Here is a 9,584-nt window from a genome sequence, read left to right as displayed (position 1 = left end):
ACACTGAATATTCCCGAGTGGCCTAGTTACAGTTTTGACTTAAATTGGCTTGGGCCTCCCGAGTGAAGCAGTGGCCTAAGGCACTGAGTCGCAGTGCTTGAGGCGTCACTACAGACCYGGGTTCGATCYTAGGCTGTGTCACRRCCGGCCGTGACTGGGAGACCCATGAGGCGGCRCACAATTAGCCCAGGGTCGTCCGGGYTAGGGGAGCGTTTGGCCTGCMGCGTTKTCCTTGTCCCAYCGTCCTCTAGCGACTCCTTGTGGCGGGCCCTGGCGCCTGCAAGCTGACCCCCGGTCACCAGCTGGACAGTGTTTCCCCCGACACATTGGTGCTGCTGTCTTCCAGGTTAAGCGAGCAGTGTGTCAAGAAGCAGTGAGGCTTGGCAGGGTCGTGTTTCAGAGGACACATGGCTCTCGATCTTCGCCTCTCCCGAGTCCGTAGAGGAGTTGCAGCGATGGGACAATACTGGATATCAAGAAATTTGTGTGAAAAAGAAGAAGATCTATTATCAAGACTTAAATGGTTGTCTAGCGATGATCAACAACCAATTTGACAGAGCTTGGAAGAATTTTCTGAAAAATAATGTGCAAATATTGTACAACCCAGAAAGACCCACAGCTGTATTCGCTGCTAAAGGKGATTCTAACATGTATTGACTCAGGGGGGTGTGAATACTTATGTAAATGAGACATTTCCGTATTTCATCTTCAAGAAATGTACAAAAATGTCTAAACATGTTTTCACTTCGTCATTATGGGGTATTGTGTGTAGATGGGTGGGACATCAATTTAATCAAATGTAATTCAGGCTGTAACAACAAAATGTGGGGTAAGTCAAAAGGTATGAATAATTTGTGAAGGCACTAGCTAGCTTTTGGTAGAATKAGTGGTTATGTTATGCTGTTTATAATAGTAGTGTGACTGACTATTGTTATGAAATTATATCATAGTTATCAAACAACGACCTGTGAAGTGATGTGCATGTATTGTAGCCTGCGGTGTTATTTATGCATGACCGCCGCGATACAAAACCTCCGCCCTGCCTGCCTGCCCGGCCGACCCAATGACTTAAGACACGCCACGCCCCGTGCGCAGCCAGAAAACACACACACACGCAGAGAGAGAGCGCGTCCGTTAGTCTATGAGATGCTGTAAGGTGATTATTGTATCGGAGGCTCTGGATGTAGGACCGTCTCAAAGGTAAGACCAAGCAGCACACATGCTTATGGCGGTGGCTTCTTAAACTCATTTTGAACACTTGTTGATGTTTTTTCAAAGCGTATGCTACTGTCTCATGGTTGAACAGAAAAGCGAACAGGTGACACCTTATTGATACTAGTCAGGCTATGTTGACGCGTGGTCCTCCGTAATCAGGCTAAATTGACGCGTGGTCTTCCGTAGTCAGGCTAAATTGACGCGTGGTCTTCCGTAGCTCAGTTGGTAGAGCAATGCAACTTCAAGAGAGTGGGTTTGATTCCCGGTATCACCCATACGTAAGAAATGTATGCATGCATGTCGCTTTGGATGAATTGGCGTATATTGTTACAATTCCAGGGCATATTGGGTGCTACAGTACTGTATATACAGTGCCTTCAGAAAGTATTCATACCCCTTGACTTAATCCACATTTTGTTGTGTTACAGCCTGAATTCATAATGGATTAAATAAAATAAATGTCTCACCCATCTACACACAACAATACCCCATAATGACAAAGTGAAAACATGGGGTACAGAGATGAGGTAGTCATTCTAAAATCATGGTTAAACATCATGAGTCCATGCAACTTTATTATGTGACTTTTTTCCTGTTGAATTAAGCACATTTTTTTACTAATTAATTAATTTAGTTAAAATAAATAAATAAAATGTAGTCTTGCCATAACAAAGGAGTTGAAAACTTACTGACACAAGACATTTCAGCTTTTAATTTTTCATAAATTTGTTTAAAAAAAATCCCAAAACCAAATTTGACTTTGACATCATGTGGTGTGGTATTGTGTGTAGGTCAGTGATGATAAAAAAAATAAAATAATGTAATCCATTTTAAATTCAGGGTGTAACAACAACAACATGAGGAAACGGTAAAGGGGTGTGAACACTTTGTAAAGACGCTGTATATAACAATGTTTTGTGGTCCTGAATTTAAAATCGATTACATTTTTTTTTTTTTATCATCACTGACCTACACAGCAATACCACACCACATGATGTCAAAGTCAAATTATGTTTTGGGATTTTTTTTAAGCAAAATTTATGAAAAATGAAAAGCTGAAATGTCTTGTGTCACTAAGTTTTCAACTCCTTTGTTATGGCAAGACTACATTTATTTATTTATTTTATTTGAACTAAATAAATTCATTAGTAAAAACATGTGCTTAATTCAAAAGAAAAAAAGTCACATAATAAAGTTGCATGGACTCATGATGTTTAACATGATTTTGAAATCACTACCTCATCTCTGTACCCACACATACAGATAACTGTAAGGTCCCTCAGTCAAGCAGTGAATGTCAAACACAGATTCAAACCACAAGACCAGGAGGTTTTCCAATGCCTCACAAAGAGGGCATCTATTGGTAGATGGGTAAAAAAACCAAAAGACCAGGGAGGTTTTCCAATGCCTCACAGAGAAGGCCCACTACTGGTAGATAGCAGACATGGAATATCCCTTTGGCGCATGGTGAAGTTCCATCATTACACTTTGGATGCTGTATTAATAACATTTACATTTAAGTCATTTAGCAAGACGCTCTTATGCCAGAGCGACTTACAAATGGTGCATCACCTTATGATATCCAGTGGAACAACCAACTTTACAATAGTGCATCTAACTCTTTTAAGGGGGGAGGGGGGGGGGGGGTAGAAGTATTACTTTATCCTATCCTGGTATTCTTAAAGAGGTGGGGTTTCAGGTGTCTCCGGAAGGTGGTGATTGACTCCGCTGACCTGGCGTCGTGAGGGAGTTTGTTCCACCATTGGGGTGCCAGAGCAGCGAACAGTTTTGACTGGGCCTGAGCGGGAACTGTACTTCCTCAGAGGTAGGGAGGCGAGTACACCCAGTCACTACAAAGATACAGGTGTCGCTTCCTAACTCAGTTGCCGGAAAGGAAGGAAACACTCAGGGATTTCACCATGAGGTCACCATGGTGAACTTTACAAATAATTACAGTGTTTAATGGCTGTGATAGCTCTTAGAGCTTACCCAGAAAGACTCACCGCTCTTAGAGACTTACCCAGAAAAGACTCACAGCTCTTAGAGACTTAACCCAGAAAGACTCACCATCTGTAAAATGACTGCCAAAGGGGATTCTAACATGTATTGACCTCAGGGAGGTGTGAATACTTATGTAAATGAGATATTTCTGTATTTTCAATGTTCAATACATTTGCAGAAATGTAAAAAAAAAAAAAAAAATGTTTTCCACTTTATCATTATGGGGTATTGCTGTGTGTAGATGGGTGAGACATTTATTTTATTTATCCATTATGAATTCAGGATGTAACACAACAAAATGTGGATAAAGTCAAGGGTATGAATACTTTCTGCAAGGCCCTGTATATACAGTACTGTAGCACCCAATATCCCTGGAATTGTAACAATAAATAATATACGCCAATTCATCCAAAGCGACATGCATGCATACATTTCTTACGTATGGGTGATACCGGGAATCAAACCCACTCTCTGTGAGTTGCATTGCTCTACCAACTGAGTACGGAAGACCACGCGTCAATTTAGCCTGCTACGGAAGACCACGCGTCAATTTAGCCTGACTACGGAAGACCACGCGTCAACTAGCCTGATTACGGAGGACCACGCGTCAACATAGCCTGACTAGTATCAATAAGGTGTCACCTGTTCGCGTTTTCTGTTCAACCATGAGACAGTAGCTACGCTTTTGAAAAAACATCAACAAGTGTTCAAAATGAGTTTAAGAAGCCACCGCCATAAGCATGTGTGCTGCTTGGTCTTACCTTTGAGACGGTCCTACATCCAGAGCCTCCGATACATAATCACCTTACAGCATATCTCATAGACTAACGGACGCTCTCTCTCTCTCTCTGTGTGTGTTTTTCTGGCTGCGCACGGGGCGTGGCGTGTCTTAAGTCATTGGGTCGGCCGGGCAGGCAGGGCGGAGTTTTGTAATCGCGGCGGTCATGCATAAATAACACCGCAGGCTAACAATACAGCACATCACTTCACAGGTCGTTGTTTGATAACTATGATATAATTTCATATACACAATAGTCAGTCACGACTACTAATTATAAACAGCATAACATAACCATAATTCTACAAAAGCTAGCTAGTGGCCTTCAACAATTATTCATACCTTTTGACTTACCCCACATTTTGTTGTTACAGCCTGAATTACATTTGATTAAAATTGATTTCTCACCATCTACACACAATACCCCATAATGACGAAGTGAAAACATGTTTAGCATTTTTGTACATTTCTTGAGATGAAATAGGAAAATGTCTTCATTTACATAAGTATTCACACCCCTGAGTCAATACATGTTAGAATCCCCTTTAGGCAGCGAATACAGGCTGTGGGTCTTTCTGGTTTGTACATATTTGCACATTATTTTTTCAGAAAATTCTTCCAAGCTCTGTCAATTGGTTGTTGATCATCGCTAGAAACCATTAAGTCTTGATAATAGATCTTCCTTCTTTTTCACACAAATTTCTTGATATCACAAGTATTGTCCGCATCGCTGCAACTCCTCTAACGGACTCGGGAGAGGCGAAGATCGGAGCGCCATGTGTCCTCTGAAACACGACCCTGCCAAGCCTCACTGCTTCTTGACACACTGCTCGCTTAACCTGGAAGACAGCAGCACACAATGTGTCGGGGGAAACACTGTCCAGCTGGTGACCGGGGGTCAGCTTGGCAGGCGCCAGGGCCCGCCACAAGGGAGTCGCTAGAGGACGATGGGACAAGGAAAACGGCTGCAGGCCAAACGCTCCTAACCCGGACGACCCTGGGCTAATTGTGTGCCGCCTCATGGGTCTCCCAGTCACGGCCGGTCGTGACACAGCCTAAGATCGAACCCAGGTCTGTAGTGACGCCTAAGCACTGGCGACTCAAGTGCCTTAGGCCGCTGCTTCACTCGGGAGGGCCAAGCCAATTTTAAGTCAAAAACTGTAAACTAGGCCACTCGGGAATATTCAGTGTGGTCTTAGTAAGCAACTCCAGTGTAGATTTGGCCTTTTGTTTTAGGTTATTGTGCTGCTGAAAGGTGACATTCATCTCCAGTGTCCTGGTTGGAAAGCAGACTGAACCAGGTTTTCCTCTAGGATTTTGCCTGTGCTTAAAGCTTTACATTTACATTTACATTTAAGTCATTTAGCATGACCTCTTAATCCAGAGCGACTTACAATGGGTGGCATTCACCTTGTGATATCCAGTGGACAACCACTTTACAATAGTGCATCACATGCGCTTTTAAGGGGGGGGGGGGGGTTAGAAGGATATGACTTTATCCCTATCCTAGGTATTCCTTAAGAGGTGGGTTTCAGGTGTCTCGGAAGGTGGTATTGACTCCGCTGACCTGGCGTCGTGAGGGAGTTTGTTTCCACCATTGGGGTCCAAGACAGCGGAACAGTTTTTGACCTGGGCCTGAGCGGGAAACTGTACCTTTCCTCAGAGGTAGGGGAGGCGAGCAGGCCAGAAGGTGGATGAACGAGTGCCCTGGTTTGGGTGTAGGGCCCTGAGTAGAGCTGAAGGTTACGGAGGGCCGTTCCCCTCACAGCTCCGTAGGCAAGCCCCATGGTCTTGTAGCGGATGCGAGCTTCAACTGGAAAGCCAGTGGAGAGAGCGGAGGAGCGGGGTGAGTGAGAGGAACTTGGGAGGTTTTGAACACCAGACGGGCTGCGGCGTTCTGGATTGAGTGTAGGGGTTTTTTAATGGGCAGCAGGCAGGGAGCCCAGCCAACAGCGAGTTTGCAGTAATCTCAGACGGGAGATGACAAGTGGCCCTGGAATAGGACCTGCGCGCTTCCTGTGTGAGGCAGGGTCGTACTCTGCGAATGTTGGTTAGATAATGACCTAACAGGAACGGGTCACACGCCGTCCACCGCCTTGAAAGATGTATTCCGATTTTTTTTATCCTATACAAACATATTGGCGAATCGACAAGCATACGCCATAACATGATGCAGCCACCACGGCATACTTGAAATTATGAAAGAGTGCTTACTACAGTGATGGTGTTCGTTGGATTTGCAGCCAACATTAAAGCTTTTATTGAGAGGATTAAAGTTGATTCTTCCACATTTTTTTGTGCAGTTTTACTTTAACTGCCTTATTGCAACAGGATGCCATGTTTGGATATATTTTTCTTCTGTAGGCAGGCTCCTTCTTTTCACTCTGTCATTTAAGGTTTAGTATTGTGAAGTAACTACAATGTTGGTTGATACCCATCTCAATTTTCTCCCATCCACAGCCATTAACTCTGAACTGTTTCTAAACGTCATCATTGGCTTGCATGGTTGAAATCCCTGAGTGTTTCCTTCCTCTCCACCAACTGAGTTAGGAAGGATGCCTGATCTTTAGTGACTGGTTTATAATTGACCACCATCCAAGTTAATTAGTACGTACCATCTCAAAAGGGATATTCATGATCTGCCTTTATTTTTTATTTTGACCCATCTACCCAATAGGTGCCCTTCTTTGCGAGACATGGAAAACACTCCTGGTCTTTGTGGTTTGAATCTCGTGTGAAATCACTGCTCACCTGAGGGACGGCTTACAGGATAATTGTATGTGTGGATCAGAGATGAGTAGTCATAAAAGATCATGTTAAAGTTCACTATTATTAGTCTACAACTTGTGACTAAGCCACATTTAATTCCTGAACTTATTTAGGTCTTGCCATAAGCAAAGGTAGAATACTTATTGGACTGAAGACATTTCCGATTTTCCTTTTTTTTTGAAACATGGTCTAAAAAAGATCTATCGAGTCGTACCTCTGATCTGCACGTTAGTCTGAACACGTGCCTGGTATCTGGAAATGCTGAGCGCACGGCCGAGTAACACCCTTGTATCGAGCAAACCGACTGAACATTGCTAGATCCATGTAAATTGCTGGAGGCTGAACAGCTCTGATCGGAACACGATACATGTTGCGGATCTGAACACTTCGAGTGGAATTGTCTGAGCGGTGTGGACCAACTACCTTTCTGGAGCAGACCACTTGTGGAGAAACATGCTGGAGTGAAATTTATAGTCTGGAACTGTCTACTGCACCTATCTAAACGTAGGTCTATCTGGGAAGTCTGGAACCACACGTCTGGTGTCTGGAAACCTGCTGCATCGGAACACCTTGCCTGGACGGACTTCCGGATGACACCTTGCCTGGAGTCGACACTGCTGATCTACACCGCTGAGTTCCTGGAAACGCTGTCTGAACAACCTGTGCCTGGAGTCTCGGAAACACCTTCGCTGGAGTCTGGAACACCTTCTAACGGTCTATGGAGTCTCCGGAACACCTTGTCTGGAGTCATGGAAACACCTTGTTCGAGTCGAACACCTTGTCCGTCGGAACACCTTGGTCGGTCGGCACAACGTCTGGAGCAACACCTTAACTAGGTATTCTGTGGAGTCCCGAACACCTTGTCAGGAGTCCGGAACCACCTTGTCTACCGGAACCGTCGATCGGAAACACCTTGTCTGGAGTCGGGAACACCTTGTCTGGGAGTCCCTGGAACATCTATCTAAAACTAGGTATCTATCTGGAGTCTGGAACCACGTGTCTGTTGACATTGTTTCCCTATTGACTTGATGGACCAGAGAATTACAATCCTACAGGAAATAGTATTGTCATTCGTTTTATTGTAATTGAACATTCAAATCTTCTGCAGTCTATTAAAACAACATACATTACCTATAAATATAAAACGTACATGTCTGTCCACAGTACAAGTCAGCTGGTATTGAGGACATGTGAAAAATGAGAAGATGAATGGACGGATCTGAAGGAATCTCCTTCCCATCACAGGACTGACCAGGTGAAAAGCTATGATGTCAACTTGTTAAATCAAACTTCAATATAGATGGAAGCAGATAATAAATGTTTGAGAAACTTAGCATGAGTCTATAAGGCCATTCAAAAGGTTAAATCCGGTAAGGGCAAAAGATTTAAGTAACCTTGAACGGGGTACTGGTAGTAGTGTGCCAGCGCACCGTTTTGTGTCAAGAACTGCAATCGCTGCTGGGTTTTTTCACGCTCAACAGTTTTCCGAGTGTGTATTCAAGAATGGTTCCTTCACCACGCAAAGGACATCCAGCACTTGAAACAACGGTGGGGACACATTGGGACAGTTTAACACGGGCCAGCATCCCTGTGGACACTTTCAGACCACCTTGTACACGAGTCCCATCTCCCACGCACTCAAATTGAAGCCGCTCCGCCAGAGCGCAGGAGACCATACAAACCACACCCATCACTACACACTACCCGTTTTGAGAACGACTGTCCAGCATCTTAATCACACATGCTCAAACACACACGGACTACGCCGTGGTGAAACAGTATAATGTATTGACCGCAAACTTTCTGTCTAACAATTCCCCGTCAACGCCAACCCGTCCATCCTCCACAGCACACACCCACGGACGATCCTCCACGCTACAACCGACGACGACGCGCCGTGGCAATGTTTCACACTTAAGCAAGACAGTACTCCATCAAACTGGATTCTCGCACCGCCGTCTCCCAGAACTGGTGGTTTGCGATTTGATTTGGTGGGGTTTCAGGGCGGAAGGCGAGATTTTCACTACGCAACTCTGGGTGGGCTTCAGGCACGCAGGAGCCGGGTTGATTGATGGGTTCACGGCGGAGAGACGGGTCCTGATTGGTGCGCCCTTCAGCGCGGAGGCGAAGATCTGATTGGTGGGTTAGGCAGAGGGAGGATTGCAATCACTCGCGCCTGGGTTCAGGGAGGCCGAAGATCTGATTGGTGGGTTCAGGGCGGAGGCGAAGATTGATTGGTGGGTTCCAGGCGGAGAGAGGATCTGATTGGTGTTCAAGGCGCGGAGGAAGAGGATCTGATTGGTGGGATTCTAGGCAGAGGAGAGGCTCTGATTGGTGGGATCAAGGCAGAGGAGAGGATCTGAATTGGTGGGTTCAGGCGGGAGAGGATCTGCTTGGTGGGTTCAGGCAGAGGAGAGGATCTGATTGGTTGGGTTCAGGCGGAGGCGAAGATCTGTTGGTGGGTTCAGGCCGGAGGTGAGAATCTGACTGGTGGTTCAGGCGGAGGAGAGGAATTCTGATTGGTGGGTTCAGGCGGAGGAGAGGATTCTGATTGGTTGGTTCACGGCCGCGGGAGAGGACCCTCACTTCTAGAGCGTCGGGATCAAGATGGAGATCTGAGAAAACGATGGGTCTCTCCTCCGCTCTCTATGAAGGGGGGAAAGAGAGCGAGAGAGAGAGAGAAGAGAGAGAGAGAGGAGAGAGAGAGAGAGAGAGAGAGAGAGAGAGAGAGAGAGAGAGAGAGAGATGAGAGAGAGGAGAGAGGAGAGAGAGAGAGAGGAGCAGAGAGAGAGAGAGAGAGAGAGAGAGGACGAGAGAGGGA

The 9,584-nt window shown here is 45.4% G+C and overlaps 1 long non-coding RNA gene across 1 annotated transcript in view; it reads left to right on the top strand.

The window, feature by feature from the left end:
• The first annotated feature begins 1,124 nt into the window (after window positions 1-1,124).
• Window positions 1,125-9,584, top strand: part of LOC112077602 (uncharacterized) — a 15,622-nt gene continuing 7,162 nt past the window's right edge. The window contains exon 1 of the long non-coding RNA XR_002895440.2: window positions 1,125-1,200. This is a non-coding gene — a long non-coding RNA (uncharacterized lncRNA). The remainder of the gene's footprint in view (window positions 1,201-9,584) is intronic.

The sequence above is a fragment of the Salvelinus sp. IW2-2015 genome, unplaced genomic scaffold (assembly GCF_002910315.2).
Source record: "Salvelinus sp. IW2-2015 unplaced genomic scaffold, ASM291031v2 Un_scaffold4745, whole genome shotgun sequence".
NCBI classification, from domain to species: domain Eukaryota; kingdom Metazoa; phylum Chordata; class Actinopteri; order Salmoniformes; family Salmonidae; genus Salvelinus; species Salvelinus sp. IW2-2015.
Note: the sequence above shows the minus strand (reverse complement) of the source record. Positions and strands in the feature narration are given on the sequence as shown.